This window comes from Chlamydotis macqueenii, chromosome 2 (genome assembly GCF_036417535.1).
Source record: "Chlamydotis macqueenii isolate bChlMac1 chromosome 2, bChlMac1.mat, whole genome shotgun sequence".
Classification (NCBI taxonomy): domain Eukaryota; kingdom Metazoa; phylum Chordata; class Aves; order Otidiformes; family Otididae; genus Chlamydotis; species Chlamydotis macqueenii.
The window spans coordinates 123,354,565-123,370,275 of NC_141557.1; positions in this window are offsets into that span (position 1 = coordinate 123,354,565).

The following is a 15,711-nucleotide window of genomic DNA, read 5'->3' on the forward strand; positions in this document are numbered from 1 at the left end:
TTAGTATTGAAACACATAAGAAGTGATTGGATAAAGTGCATGCACAAACTGTTCTTCACTGACATATCAAGGTGGTGAATGAGTAGGTCTTGAGTGTCAAACAGTTTATCTCAATATTTAATATGAAGCAATTCAAAAAAGTTATTAGCTGAGCTTGGCTGAGCTCAGTTGGAGAGACTGGTGCTGCTGAAGGGGACAGCCCTCCTCCATCTTCTTCCTCTTCCTTCTCCTCTCCATTCTCGCCTTGCTCTAACCTCCCAGGGAGCTGATTCAACTCACTTAATCAACTAAGGGAAAAAAAACAGAGTAGGGTTTTGCTGGATTAGTGAGGTGCACTGGATCACCCTGGGGCCATCCTGCTAGACTTGCCCCTGTCAACCATGCTGTCATGGGCCAGGGCCTTCTATAGCTTCTACAGCTTTTGTGCACAAGATTATTACATGCCAGAAGTTGATGAAGGCCTACAGACACTACCATAAAACATGTGAAGATTAATGAGTTGCTCCATTTGCGTATCAATTTGGTAATCTTGCCCTGGAAAGTTGTCGTAGTTCAGCCCCAACGGGGACCAGACTACGCAGTCTCTCTCTCACTCCCCTCACTCTCCGAGAGAATAGGAGGAGATTTGACAAACAGAAGAAAACCAGAAGAAAAAAAAAAAAAACCAAACACGTGGGTTGAGATTGAACAAAAAGTAAATTTAACAGTAATGACAGAAGAAAACAAAACAGTGATGGAACACAAATACAGTACAATAGTTCACAACAGATCTCTACATCCATTCTCTTCCAAGTAGCAGGGAGCCTCCCTTCAGCACCCTCCTCACTTATATACCGAGCATGATGTCAGATGGGATGGAATAGCCCTTTGGCTAATTTGGGTAAATTAACCCCAGCTGTTAGCTAATTAGTTAACTATCCCAGCCATAGGGGCTACCAGCTTCAGTTCTCCACCCAGCTCAGGTAAATATTAACTCTATCCTGGCCAGAACCAGGACAAAAGTGCAGATGAATTTACCTTGGTGTCAATAGAGAAGGATGGGCTTTTGGGAGAGAGATTCAGAGCAGAACTCCAACTTCACGTTCCTCAATCAGCTTTTGGAGAAACATATGTCCCAGGGAGGCATAGGGAGTATTAGGCTAAATACTCCCTCCCAGCACTAGATGAAGGCTGGTTATGAGCACTCTTCTGGACACCCTAGTGATATTATCAAAGACTGGGGGGAGATGATTGGACCTAAAATCCTGAAACATAGGTATTTTATCTAAAATAACTTGCAAAAAAAAATATCCCCCAAGAGAAGATGCATTTTTTAAATTGAATTTCTCATTAGGAGAAGTGTTTATTTGTTGATGTGATAGTATGAAAGTGTATCTCTTTAACTGTGAAAAATAAATATAAATTATCAGTTCTCAGGCCTTCTTCACTAATGCTAAATGGAAAAATTACCTTAAAACTACAACAGGGATTAAACCCTTTTGTAAACTTTAATTAACAGTGTCAGTAATATTTATTGTATGATGCTGTTTATCAAAAAAATATAAAATTAAAGCTAAAAGAAAAAATACATATATTTAGAAAAATACCAATTGAAACCCACAGATAATAACTTGAAATATTATTCGTTTGTGAAGGCAAGCAAATCTTTACCATTATGTTTAGACAGGCAAGACTAAAACCCTAATTTTAACAGAGCCACATATCACCTGAAAATTTGGGTGGAAGCTAAAACCTACAAAAATCCACCTTCCTGGGCTTTTCTATATGAATAAGTCTCACTTCAGTGTACGGGACCACACCTCTCCGAATCCATGGTTAAAACCATCACCGTTCCCCATAATATGAATATTACATGAGTGTGTTACTTTACTGTGTCGTTTAGTGGATCTTCGGTCCCTGGTGCAAAAATGGTAGTCCCTTTAAACTTCAGCTGTATTTTACTCCATCTTGTTTTACTGTGGTTTTCCTTCCTTTAGGAAGACCAAGGCAGCAGCAACAGAGAAAGATGATTCAGCAGCCTACTGCTGATATCAGCAGAATCGTGGTTCAAAAATGTGAGGCTGGGCAGCAAAACTATTCTTCTTCTCGCATTCCAGAGAGCAAGTTGATTTTCCTTTTCTCCTTAGTGTATAATCTGACAGCAATGAGCAGACCTGATATTCTGAACAGCCAGGCCGATACGGATGACACAGAGCCTTCCTGACCCTTCTCCCCTTGCCAAGCCACAGCTGCACTGAATCTTGGCTGAGGTTCTGGCAGAGTCAGATCAGTTATTTCATTGCACATTTATTTTCCATATTCTTTGAATTTCTGGATTCAAAACACCATAATATCTAGTAAAATACATCTTTTTTACCCACTCTTTTGACTTTCCAGGATGGAAATGGAAGCAGGAAAGTTAGAAACTCTGCAAACTTGCCAAAAGTGTCTCAGAAGATGCCAGATTTCCTCCATTTCTAAGGGATGTACTTAGAAGAGAAAAGTTTTCACGTCTTGAGTTTACATAGGAGCTGATACTGTCCTGTTAAGATAACATCCTCTTCATGAGGTACCACCCTAGGCAAAGACAGTCCCTCAAGCACTGGCATCACAGAACCATTGTTGTTCAACTGCTGTCAAGCTCTGGGATCCCAGGTTGATAAGGAATGAGCAGAATGTACCCCTAGTACTTTCCTTACTGTTAAAAACAAACTTTGGTTTATATGCCAATGAAGTTCGTAATGTCAGTTTTGCCACTGGCAGAATATGTTCTGTGTCCACATAGTTCCTCTTGCAGCCTTGCTTTCTGCAAAAATAGCTCTGCACACTGAGTAAAATGCTTCCTACAAGTTTTAAACCGGAGGTATTGTGAAAAAAACATTTTGTATTGCATTGAGATGTCAGGCCAGGAACCAGTAACAGCTTTTTTTAGCAGCATGTCATGGGAACACTCAGCTAACAGAAGTGTGTCCTCAGGACCTGCTGACATGTCTGGAAAGAAGGGGCAGCACGGATTCTCCTCTACAGAGTCAGTGACACATTGCAGCCCTGCACAAAGTTAGCATCGACATATGCAGTAATGTCAATTTTTGTGCTGATGTGAAACTTCTTTTCTAGCGATTGGCACTCGGTGCCACTACAGTCATGCATAAGGCAAATACCAAAACCTTTTCTCCTACAGCAAGCAAGTGCTTACCCAAATATTGGATTCTTCCTTTCTTTCACGTAAACCAGCTTGAAACTATCAGATTTAAAGCAATGAAGAAACAAAGCACTTCTTGAAAACATGTTTTCACAAATTGCACTGTGGAATATATAAAAATGCCTTTACAAAAACATACACATTCCACTGTTCAGGGAAAAGATCATTGTTCCTAACTGTTACTGCTCACTCTGATGCATCTGTCCTTTAGTTTATACCTGCATCTGTCCTAGAGATATAATCCTAACAAATATTGTTCACGCCTACATGCTCTGGATGAAATCCTATTCTCTGCAACATGAATGGTAAAACAACCTTCAGTGCAGCCAAAATTTCTTCCTGTAATTATAAATACAGTTTATTCCCTGTCTCTAGAGTAAGTTCCTCTCTGCGTGACGCTGGCATGCTCCTTCCATCTGGCTCCTAACATATTAAATTTCCTACTTGTTTTTACAAATGTATAGCCAATGGTTTCCAGAACTTCATTCCTAGATCACTGACTTGCACACAATTTGTCAAAACTTAGTTAAAATATTAAATGTCCCCACTGGCCTAAGGATGATAAATGGGAGGTCTGTTCCTCATATTTCTTTTCTTAGGAAGCTCAAGAAACTCCATTTATGTGAACTGAAATCCACTATCAGAGACTAACCAAGAGAAACTTGTCTGGTAAGTGATACTTCTGTGCATTTGCTGATGTAGCCAATTAAAGTACTAACCTAATATCCGTGGGCTGGCACTGTTTCAAAATACTTCCCTAGTCTTTTCCCATGTATGACTGACTAAGGAATCCGGGTGCAACACTGACATGAACATTACAGATGTTTTTTTCTACATATCTGGCAGAGATGTATTTAATCATTGCTGATTAAAACTATAAGCCAAACAGTGATTATCTCTAACTGCACCCCAAACATAACAGGATCTGGTTTCAACATATCCCTGCTGCATGTCGTGCAGACACTGAGTGGCCTTAGATTTTTGCTCAGCAGGAACAATTACAAATGCAGACAGCACAGAGACTCCTCCGGCGGCTGCCCTGTGCCCGCTGCCGAGCGGTATAGCGTGCTGCTAAAATAATGACACTTGAATGATACTATGGCAAGTGAATAACACTTACTTTATCTCCATTACAGCCCTGCTGTAAGGATGTTTTAAAGAAAGAAAATCATTCTTATAATGTGATTTGTTGGATTCAGACTGGAATTTGTGCCACCAGCTCTCTAGCTTCATTCCTTCATGCTTCATCTGCCCAATTATCAAATCCCTTGTCGTACAAAGACACAATTCAGCTGTTCTAAGGGCTTAACTGTGCCCTCAGATACAGGGATGTGCAGTGCTCTGCATCTTGTAACATCAAAATGCACAGCAGCCAGTTTTCCCTGGGTACACAGAGAAGCATCCGCATCTGAGTACCGAAGTAAACAAGTAAACAAAATCAGCAAGATCATTTAAGGAGACAAACTTGCATTCAGATGCAATGAACTGCTGACCTCGTCAAACCAGGAACATACACCAAAACAATAGTGAAACATGAACGCTGGGAAAACAGATGCTCTGATTCACTTACACTGTCCTGCAAGAGCAGATATTCTGGATGTGCAGATGCACTCTAAACTATTAGAGTCTGTCCAATATATGATATTCTCTTTCATTTTGGGTAGCCAGCTATTCCTTTTCCTCTGAAATATTTATTTCTTGGCCTTACTTCCACATTGACTATCCCTCTGTCAGTTCATTGCCCTGATTATCAGTCACTTTTGAGAAAATCTCCATGATCCAAGATGTTTTATGTGTGCTTGCAGCTTTTACATCACATGTTACAAACAAGGATTCTTTTCTGTGCTGGAATGACCAACACGCTGATGCCGAGAAAACGTTTAAAGAGAAATACTGCAGAAAAAAAAACAGGATGCAGCAGAGTTCCATTCCAGAATGACACACCAAAACTTGCTTTTGACCAGTACTGGGCCACGGGTTTGTTCACTTTTTCCAGAAGTTTATGGTAGATTGCACTTTTTTCTACGCAAATTGATAGAGGTATCATTATAATTCACATCACTCACAGAAATGTGATTGAGGTCTGTGAAAGGATATTTTCTGATCTTCAGAAAGGAAGGAACAGTTTCAGTCCAACTACTTTGTGCCATCACAGAGCCCCAGACAACAAAATCGGTGCTAGCTGGCACCCATGGCAGTGACACGGATCACTTGACAGTCAAGGGCTAAGTGACAGCTGACAAAGAGTGATTGCCTGTCCCCATTGGTACCTTCTCCAAGAGACCCTTGCAGATTATGAAGGGAAGACTTCCCTGCCCTAGAACTGCGTCTGTAGGCAGGCATGTTTGCCAGCTTTCCGATGAAAGGTCCATTTCGTGGTGCCAAGGATGGTTTCCCCCCCATCTCCTTTAGGCATCTGCAATTCCAGGAAAAGAAGAGACATGTCCTGTCCTCCAGCTTGTCAGTGCAAAGAGTCAGGAGCCTCCAGGGAGTCAGAGCACTTAGGTTGCAATCCTGAAATAACCTGTAATAGGCAATGTCTGTCCCTCTGCCACGTGCACATATTTCCCCTGAAAGAACTAACCATGGAGAAAAAGCCCGTGAGTGGTAAAGGTGGGAACACTTGGCTATCAACAAGTGAAGAGAGGACTTCATTCCTCATAGCCTCCTCAGCATTTTGAAGCACTTCACCCTACAAAATGTTATAATAAAGCAAAGTTAAGAAATTAGGACAAAGAGATTTAAAGGTTTCCACTCCTTGATGAAACTGTTAGGCTTTTGTAGCATGTTTAGCTGTGGAGTACCCGAGCAGATCTATCCTTTAAAAGCAGCCTTCATTTTTACTGACAAGCTGAGCTGTCAGAATTCATTACGCATACAGGTAAAATAAAAATGCAGATCTCTATAGGAATAAATACCTACACAGCCAAGGTGCTGCTTTGCTATGGTTACTACTCAAAAATATGCCAGATATGAGTTCATGAAAACGTTCCTGTTAAAATAATAAATGAAACATTATGGACATGTGGCACGGAACCCTTCTTAAAAGGTTGCATGAAAGACACTATCGTTTCAGAAGCACGGAGTTTTCCCTTGAAGCATAGCGAGAGGTTGCTGGGCTCCTGAGAATTTCATTCTCAGTAAAATATTGATGAAGCACCTTTGTCAAAATCTATTTGGCAAACTGTATGCTGTATCTTGAATTACTGCATTTTATGTTTCTGGACACGAAGAACATCATCTTTCAAGATGCTCCAAAATAATAGTTGTAGTGAAATAAGGATATTGAATTTTGTTTTATTACAGTCCACTAGGTAATAAAACTGTCAGTGTCACATTTGGACAATTTTACTGAGTGGAATAAATACTCATAATGGTCAGTGTTTTTCACACTGTTTTTTAGATGCTCTCTGGCCGTTTTCTGGGTTTAACAGTTTTTGGCTTCACTGTCATAAAAATAATTGCCTTGAGAGAGCTCAGACTTACAAATACGAAAAAGTATTTTCTATTTGGACTAATATGACTGACTGGTAAGTCGGTGTCCCAGACAAAGACTAAAGAATCTTTTTTTAAAAAAAAGACTTGGGTCACTTCAGAGTGGTGCAGGTGTATCAATGATTCACTTGTACCTATATTTGAGGAACATAAAGTAAAGCAGAGAGGTGATTCCCCTCTATGGAGGGGACAGAGCAGAACCAGAAAAAAAAAAAAATCATTTAAGACTCATGAGATGTGCAGATCATTGCCCTTCTTTTTCACTGGTAAAAAGAAGACAAAGGAAAGAGCTTCCCACCTTCAGACCAGACTTTACAAGCCCCTGGGCTGCAGCCCAGCTTAGAGCTTAGGAAACTGCAGCTGGCCAAAAGGTTTACTGAGCTGTGTGCCTGCCAGTCTCGGTCTTTTCTCCATTTATTCTCTCTTTCACACATGGCTCAGACACAGGGAGTCCCAGGGATTTGTACACCAAAGCCCTTTGTGCAAGTCTCACCTCCAAACTGCTCACAGGTCGCTGGCAGCAGCAGGCTGTCGATCGGTGGAGTCAGAGGGTCTGATCTGGGTCCCCGGCTGGGAAGCAAAAGCACGGTGAATAGAAGAATAGGAACGTGCTCCTTTGCAATTAGGTATTTGTATGAAGAACAGCCTCTCTTGTGAAAATGATCATGAATAGTGAATGAAAGGAGGTATGAACACGATCACACTGAACAGCTGCTCAGAACTGGAACAAATGTTGGCGAATACTCATTTGAAGTATTCTTCTAGCTCTGGATTTTCTTTTCTCCCCTCAAATGTGGTCTCTACTTGAGTGGCTTAGCAAAATAAAGACAGATGGCAATGGATTATCTCTAACACTTCATTAATTGCAGTGCAGCTATTACAGTATTTCTAAAGAACTCACTAGAGCTTTGCCTGATGATTTCGTTTTAACCAAGTTGCATGCCACTTAGTGAGTAGGGACCTAATAAGAAATTGTGACATTAATTAAGAATGCCTATGTTAGTCATAACAGCATATAAATATATTAGTAAAATTTATGGTTGAATATATTGCGTATTTAGGAGAATTTTTCCGGTGTAAAATAAGAAGCAACAAATTCTTGCAGAGGCATGGCTGCCTTGGACTGCCTCGCAGTCATGGCACAGACAGTGAAAGGAACCAAGCCAGATTTTAGAGCCTAATTCACTCTGATGTCACTCAGCTCTCAAAATTAGGAGCCTAATTTCCTTTTTCAAATTGGCTTAGGCTCATACAGCCAAACTGAGAGATGATTCAAGGCCTAAAGCTGCAGATAAGACACAGTGAAATTACTAATGTGACCAGGTACTTGATTCTAATGACCTCAGAGGCTATCTGGAAATCTCTTGGATATATTTCCTTCTGTTTACAAAAATGTGATTCATCCAAGCCTGGAATAGAAGTAATAGCAGGTGACTTGAGTAATCCACTACCTTCAGATCTGAGGATAAGTGGCAGCACGTCTCATTTCTTTAATTCTCTTTTAGATAAGTGATAGGTTGAAATACATGTGAAGAAAACAACTGTTTAACAATTTTTAATAATCTTTTTTTTTAAAAAAAAAGCAGAGATAATGTGCAGAAAGGATTATATTCATAAAGGATCTCCCAATTCTGATAAAGAGCAGTTGAAGGTAGTATCTGATAGGCACTTACTTAAAGCATTACCACATTTCCCTTTTTTTTTTTTCCTAAAAATTGTGAGTAGTTCACCTACCTTGTCACTGCATATCAGACAAGAGTTTTGCAACACCTACATTCACAATTCAATAGAGTTATCAAAGTTCACAGAGATTCATCCAGTGAAAAGCTGGCTGTCTCCATCAGCTGTACAGCCAGTACAGTTTGTGCGTCCAAGGAGAGGACAGCTGTAGAGGTCAGAAGAATGACAACTGTGTGTCATGTGGATGTATTTGGACAGGAAGGAGCTAGGGAAATCAAAGATGGAGAAAATACATAAGCAAGTGAGAGGTGACGTACAATCACTAATATGAAGTGTTTCTGAGGAGGAGGGTCCCTTTGCACTCTGATCCCTGAGGAGATTCCAGTGGTCCAGATCAGCCAGAGGCACTCCTGGGGTCCAGAACCACGGTGTGATGTATCCTCTTGGTTCACTCAGCCAAAACCTACCGTGCTCTCCCCAGGCTTTCACAGGCAGCAGATCCCCTGGCACAGCAATAGCCAGTGCCCAGACCCCACAGGCAATAAATCACCTTGCCCCTTGGATCCAGGAGACGATCCCCAACCCCTTTCCAGAGGGAGCAGCAGCTCTTTTCCCTGTACTGGCCTGGGCAAACCTCCATCTCTTCCCTCCCTTTCCATGATGGTACCACTCCATCAAACTCAGCATTGACAAAAGAGAAACTGTTCATCTTGCCAAGTGGGATCTTCAGGTCAATAGGCAGCTACAGCAGAGAGAGACAGATTACCTTCTGGATGAGACAATGAAGTTCACCACTGGAACAGTCCAATCCTGTCACAAAGAAAATGGCAAATAAAAGTGAGGTCAGAAAGAGCAGCAAAAACAATTTGTGGTCTGGAAAGTCTGACTTAGATACTGAAATCTGAGGTGCTCAGCCTTAGTTTGGCTGAGCAGTAACAGCCATAGCTTGGGTAAGCAATAATTCAGTCACAGTCTAATAGTGCCAACAGGAGGAAAAAGATTACTGACTGTGGCTGGCTCTTTAATTTCGCAAAGAGAGAAGAAAATAGAAGAAAAGGAAAGAAAAAAAAAAGAAAATCAGATGAAACAGAAGCAGAAGCTAAACAAAATCAAACCAGAAATAGCACTGTCCTAGCAGCAAGGGTGGATAATCAGCCACTGGAACAGTTTGCCACTGTATGTGGTGAAGACATTAAGCCTTTACATCAAGGTTGGATCTCTTCTCCTCTATCCAAACAGAAGTTTTTATCTCTATGTAGAAATCACTGCAGTATTTTCTAACATGCCTTGTCCTGAACTTTGAACTACATGTTTTTTATATTTCCTTCCGGTCTATCAGACGATTTATGGATTACATGATCTTCATGTACCAGATTAGTAAAAAAATGCAAGCAGCACTAAGTTCACTTTTTGTCCTACTTCTGTTGTTATTTATTTAGAGGGTTCTCAAGAGCTCGAGTAAGTGCCAGGCTCCCTTCAGGTTCTCCCCAGATGAGTCCAAGGATGGAATGCAGCTGTGCCTCCAAGGGGGTGTTGCAATGCCCAGTGTCCCCTGCCTTCCCAGGAGGAATCTGCTGCCCTGGGTTGGACTTCACAGCTCACCCTGCAATGCATGAGGAGTGCTGGGTGCCTTGGGCGGGATTCAGGACAAGCAGCACACCGAGTGGGGAGATACCTAACCTGGATCTTAGAAAATGCTGCGAGACAGATGTTTATTTCTCCCTCTATCTGGCCTAATTCTGAAACGCAAGGGAGTAACAAATGCTACCACTGGAGTCACAGCTAAAAACTTGCTCTGAAATCAGACAGCAAGGTGTTGCTTTCAAAATGGAGCTAGGCTCATCCTTGCCTTTTAAAATGAAGGAGCTGACAGTTCTGCCCATCGGCAGCAATTCTCTGTCAAAGGGCACTTGGCCAAACACAGGAATTCTTCAGACCCTGGAACACGGGTTCAAACCCAGTCTGTTTTAGAGAATAGGTAACACTGTGAATGGGAGCACTTTCCAAACCTTGCACTGAATATATGGTGTCAAAAGTCTCGCAGACCATGAAAAGGAAAATTACTTGGAAATAGAGAAAGTCTGGCTTTTGATTCCAATGGAAGTATAATTAGATAGATAATTAAGCTTTTAAAGTACAGAACAAATACATAAGCACTTCCTTTCCTAATGGGCTATCATTATTTTTATCATGTTTCTTCTTGGATCTAGGACTTTTTCACACATCAGGTGCTCTCTATCATTGTGTTCAAATCACATCTTAAAAGTCCTATTTCAAATGGGTCTTTATTAGCTACAATGCATTTGTATCTTTTTAGTTTTAATTGTACATATGCAATTTTTGCAAAATCTTCCCAAGACAGGACACTGACTAACCACATGTTTTGAAAAGATTGAGTAACAATGGTAAATAGCAATAATTATTTTTTATAGTGTTGGGAATAGGGTTCAGAACAGAGACACAGAAGTGTCTGATTTTGTAGCAGCACAAGACTACATTTCTGAGGTTAGCATTCAGAGGTTGGGTTCATGCTGATCTTTTGACAGAAAGATTCTTTTTTGATTTATGGCTGAACAGGCACAAAGAAAGCATGTGCATAGTAACTTTCCATATAAAATCAAGGCAGTTCTTAAAAATATTTCTAGGAGTTTTCAGGGGTAAATTTATGAGCAACTACATTAGTGACTTTGTCCCATTCTTTCCTTTTTAATTTTCAACCAGTATAGGAGCATAGGAATTGTTATAGTAGAAATGCAGTCCAGTACTCTCAACTACTACCCAGCAGATGTTTCAATGTAAGATTTAAGAATTTCTCAGTAAGTGCAGGTGGGGTAGCTGTCCCTCATCATTATGTCTCCTCCTGATCCAAGAAAGATTAGCCTATGCATGAGATTTTCCAGCTATTTCACAAAACTGTTTTCATTTTTTATAATCACTTTTAAATCTTCTTTAAATTTCTGATTTCATTGTCTTTCCATTGTAGTGAGTTGCACTTTACAGATCGGTTATTTCACTGCTCTTTTCTGAACTTGGTCTTTTCTTCTTTCCAGCACTGTTCATTGTATTTTAGATGGGGTTGTACACTTGGTTACAGCATTATAACTTCTGCAGAGTTTATCACCCCGTTCTTATCTCTGCAGCATATCCCATCTTTTATTGACTGCATTCAGCAGAGCCTTAATGGTGCTACGGTGAGAACCTGGCCTCTTTGCTGGGCTGATAAGGTTAATTGAGAATTCTCTGATCTCTGGGTAGTTCATACTTTTCTCTTCAACCGGCATGATTTTACATTGCTTAACACTGAAATTCACTTGCCGTCATTCATCTGGATAACTGAGGTCTGAATTCCTCCCTAGCCTTCTGGTTCTTCCAAGTCACCTTGACTCATCTTTTCCCCAGTGATCACTCCTCCTTCCAAGTCATATATATGTATATATAGTAAACACTCTATCCCTAAACAAGCTGATGTATCCTATCCTAATCTTAACCATGCTCTTTATCACTGCTTCTCCACCTGCTCTTGGAAACAGGTCATAGGAGGCAACAGAAGACTACAGCCAGCTTTGCTGGGGACCATGCCCAGTCACCAGCACTTCTGAGCCACCTCAAAGCAAAACAGTCTGAGGGTAGCCAACGATGAGAAACACAGGCTGCAGGCAAGGTAAGGTGCTACCTATCATCAAAATGCACTACTTCACAGTAGCATTATGTCTCCAGCTTACACCATAAGTATCGACAAACTACCAAAACCAATCCACACATTCCTACAGATCCTTTTAGATGCTTTGGAGGGTTTGAGTGTGGGACCAAGGTTGATAATATCATACATTGTCCACATCCACTGATTTGATAAAGTTCCAGGAAGCAGTGCAATAGAAACTTTATTTAAACCTCTGCTATGACTGTATTTCAGTCTTTATCAGGCATTTCATAACAATAAAAAATGCATCATCATTTTTCTCACAGCACTGAAACTCTACTGGTGTTTTGTAAGGCCTGTGGTTTCTGTTCAAGAGAAAACCAGCTCATTTCCATCTTACCTAATGCTGACCTTAAACTGCATACTGCACTATTGAACAGTAGGAGTGTTTCCTATAAGACTTGGGAAACTCACATGAACTTGGTAAATCCACCTTTAATATTTCACATGGAATAAAGCTCCTGGGAATCGCAGCAGATAGTTTCACATGGAAATCTAATTGCCTGAGGAACAGTCCTCATTTTCCAGAACAAACAGGCATTCAGAAATAGAGCAACTATGAATTTGATCAAGTTTGTCCAAGCTAAAGATATATCATTTACAAAGCTATTGCTGTGCTACTGTTATGAAGGATCGAGGGAAAAAAGTTTAAAAAAAGCTCTGACAGATTTCACCCAACAGACAAACACTCATTAAACATTTTCAGGTACATCAAAGGTCAGTTAATTCCATATTACTTTTAAGCTTTTTACATACAAGGGCACTTTCAGCTTTCATCCTATCCTTTTTCCAGATGCATGAATATCAGAGGATTGCTACGCACAAGAGCTGCAGATTCACTGGAGGAAGGGAAGTTGGTTCTCCCAGGTGTTTCAATTCAATTTTTCACATTAGAGTTGTGATAAACTCCAGACACACTTAAAAAATATTTGCACTGTTTTAATTCCAACAACCAGACTGTTTGGGCTTGTCATGGATCATCTGTGCTGGAGATGCAGAAGCTGTTGCTGGTCTGGGTAGTGTTTTGTAGTGAGCTTTAGATCAGAGCAAGTGATTGACTCACGCTGAGCTTGTTCCTGCTTTCTTTGGCAGAGCAGCCTGAATTTTCATCTGAATAACAACCATTCAGCTTAGGCACCTTAAAACAGTGAGTTGAGGAGGCTGGCATTGCCTGTGCTGTAAGGAGGGAATTTGGGACAGCCAGCGCTGGTTCTCACTCCTGCCTTCTCCCTCCTTTGCAGTCTGACACCCCGGTCCTTTCAGCATGCATGGATAGCTACCCAGTGACGGAGCTGTGAAATACTTAATTGCTGTAATACTGCCTGGCAAAACTAGCAAAGGGTATGAACATATCAGGCAGATCTGAACACAGAATCTTTTCAAAATACCAATGACCCATTCTAACAGATCGAGTCTATTACAATATTTTGTTAAGACAAAAGAATGGAGAGTGGGCTTCCTGCTCTGGGAAACTGCTGAGTTTTTAAAAATTGAATTTCACTCCCAAATCAGGTCGAACAGTCAATACAGAAAATTTCCTCAACTTAGTCATCATTAATAACAAGAAAGAATTGAAATTACTAAAACATTTCAACACAAAAGTGTTTCATTTTTCTTTGAAAATATTATAATTCTTTTTTTTTTCCTACAAGTTAAATCAATTTGCCTAAGTAACACCAATCACAGCACAAACAGTTTGAATTTTTTGGTTTGAAAATAGAATTCATTTTCATAATTTCAGAACATTTTTACAAAACCAAATCCCAAATAAGAAATTCATTAAGATCAGTCCTTTTTCACAAATACCCTTGAGTCATCAGAGCAAAAGCTTTTGATAAAAAATAAATCAAATTTCTCTTTGCTCTTTGAGTAAGAATGAAACTCACTGTTTCTCACATCTTTCTTTTGCAAATATCAGAGAGCTCCAACTTTCATAACAACATGATTAAATCAGTTATTTTTCATTTGCATAAATATTGTAGCAATTGCTCTAGACTTTAGGGTCAATATTTTTATCTCAGTATAGGAACAACTCATCCTTGGGAATCTCCCTCTTTTTTATAAGCTTGTATAGATATACTTAAACCAGACACAGTACAAAATATGCTGCCAATGCGTTTCACGACCATAGCAGTTTTCCTATTATTGCATTTGATTAGGCTGCTTTATTCATTCCAATTATCTTCTTCAAGGTCAAAAACATCAGTCCTGCAACAGCTGTTTTCAGTGTGCTCTTCCTGTATACTAACCTATACCCTCCCAACAACACTAAGTCAAATAAAGTGATTAACCATTCATAAACAAAGTGGTGATGTATTATAACCAGAGAAAGAAAAAGAAATTGCTACTTCCTGTAAATGTAAAGGATGTGATTTTCAATAAAGTGAAGGGAAAAATGGCACCGTTCCCAGTTTTTCAAGGCTGTATGTGTAAGGATCCATTTATCACCTCAGTGACAGAAGTTCTGGAACTGCTGTCATTAATACTGAAGGAAAACACATTTGAATGTCATGTCAATAAATCATTTGCCAACTAGAGGGTTGAAGGGTTTTACATTTGTTAATCTGGCTGGTCTGGGAATAGAATCTACACACCATTTCATTCATTACTAGGAACAAAATAAATCCCGATTATTGCGATCATAGAATAAAAGAGGGAGCCTCAGCTTCAAAGATTATTAAAAATGCAGAATATGTACATAATAACATTATTAAATATGAGAAACGTAATCTATTTTGATAAGAAGTGATGTGCTTGTTTTTCTTATTCTGATACTATGTAGAAAATGTGCAAAACCCAATTTTATGCCAATTACTTAACAGAAAACAGAATACTTTTTTTTTTTTCCCCAAAATCGATTGTACTGTGTTTTGTTAAGAACCAGGCAAAACAAACGGGCACTGAAGCACAATCTGAAAATTAGCTAATCCAAGCTACTCTGGGCAAAGGACAGGGAAGCATTGCAGGCTTGCAAGCCTGTAAGGTCAACATCTGTCAACAGTTCACTCTCTCCTCTGAAATGGAGGTCAAACATCAGCATCTTGCCTGCTGTAACTGTGTCAGTGAATCAAAAGGGGCATATGTGATGGGTCCTCTCAGGCAATCACAACCTGGCTGTTTAGTCACTGCTATATTAGTTTATGCTCCATTTATGTCTTTCAGTGGATATAATACAACTTTATACAGCGGAAGGCACCATCAGAGCAATGAGGTGGAAGCCAAAATAGCTTCTTCCACAAACATTTTTATAATATTTGCATTTTAATTAAAATAATGATCATTCCAATCTTCAAAATGTAGGAGATGCAAAACCCCTCCCCACCACCACCTTAACCAAGTTAATCTCCTGTATTTTTGGAGTCAGGGAAAGTTTGAGCAAAACAAGACTTGTTCATACAGATGTTCTAAATTTTGAAATACGTTATGTTTTTAAAGGAATAAATAAACCAGTAAACAACTAACCACCAGAATGGAGGTATGGTGGACAGAGAAAAGGAGAAAAAAAATGTGAATTCCTGTAGAATGCTACGGCTGTACGGTGGTGGTGAGTAGTGTTACGTGCCATCTACAAATCTCTTGAACAATCCCACTTTTTCCTAACCTCACACTAAGGATTAGGAGGTTAGTCAAAGCATAAATGTGCACATACCATCCA